At 35.1% G+C, this 1,158-nt stretch overlaps 1 protein-coding gene across 2 annotated transcripts in view; it reads right to left on the reverse strand.

The window, feature by feature from the left end:
* The window catches only part of LOC106881809 (zinc finger protein 280D), a 39,263-nt gene that overhangs the window by 37,275 nt on the left and 830 nt on the right, over nucleotides 1-1,158 (reverse strand). The window lies entirely within an intron of this gene.

Here is a 1,158-nt window from a genome sequence, read left to right on the forward strand (position 1 = left end):
ACCACTTTCATTCCCCCTAACTCCAACTGCACGTACACAATTGCTCTCTCTCTCTTGTAGTATATACACACACACACATAGATTTCTTTCAACACTAATATATTACCTTTTCCTTTCTTGCAATACATACATACATATACATATATATATATATATTATATACAACTATCTCGTACACATTGCAGCACTGGCACTCACTCTCGAATCATTTGTCTCCACTCTCACTCAAAACCTTACAAACATACACAATTCATTCTCCCACCTCTCTTTCTCCCGTTTCTCTTTTTCCTCACTTCCTTTCTCTCTTTCTCGTTTCTCCTTTCCACCCCATCTCTCTTTGTCTCTCTCAGTACACTTCTCTCACTATATATATATATCTTTCTTTCGCTTTCAATCTCCCTCTCTCTCTCTCACACACACACACACGCTCTTTCCATCTCTCCCTCTCTACTTTTCACTCTCTCTGCTCTCTGTGTACTTCTTTCTCACTCCACTCTCTCTACGGCTCTCACACACTTTCTATCTCCCTCCCTCTACCATTAACGCTCTCTCTCTCTCTCCCTTACCTTTTCTCTCAAACACTTTCTATCCCTCTCTCCTTTTCACTACGTACCTCTTTCTTCTTTACCTCCCTTATGTTCTTTCTTCCTTTTCCTCTCTACCTCACTTTCTATTTATCTCTAACTACATACACACACACATAGATATACACACACACATAAATATATATATACACACACACATAAATATATATATATACACACACACACACATAGATAAATATATATATACACACACATAGATATATATATATACACACTCACACACACATAGATAAATATACATATACACACACACACACATAGATATATATACATATACACACACACACATAGATAATATATATACACACATAGATAAATATATATATATATATATATACACACACAGAGATAAATATATATATACACACACACATAGATATATATATACACACACATAGATAATATATATACACAGACATAGATAAATATATATACACACAAACACATATATATTCTGGTCTTCCGTCTTATTATTATATCTGTTACACTTCACTCATTCTCTCACAAACAAACACACAACTGTCTCCGATGTCTCCCGCACAGCCTTACCCAC

Source organism: Octopus bimaculoides, chromosome 28, assembly GCF_001194135.2.
Source record: "Octopus bimaculoides isolate UCB-OBI-ISO-001 chromosome 28, ASM119413v2, whole genome shotgun sequence".
Classification (NCBI taxonomy): Eukaryota; Metazoa; Mollusca; class Cephalopoda; order Octopoda; family Octopodidae; genus Octopus; species Octopus bimaculoides.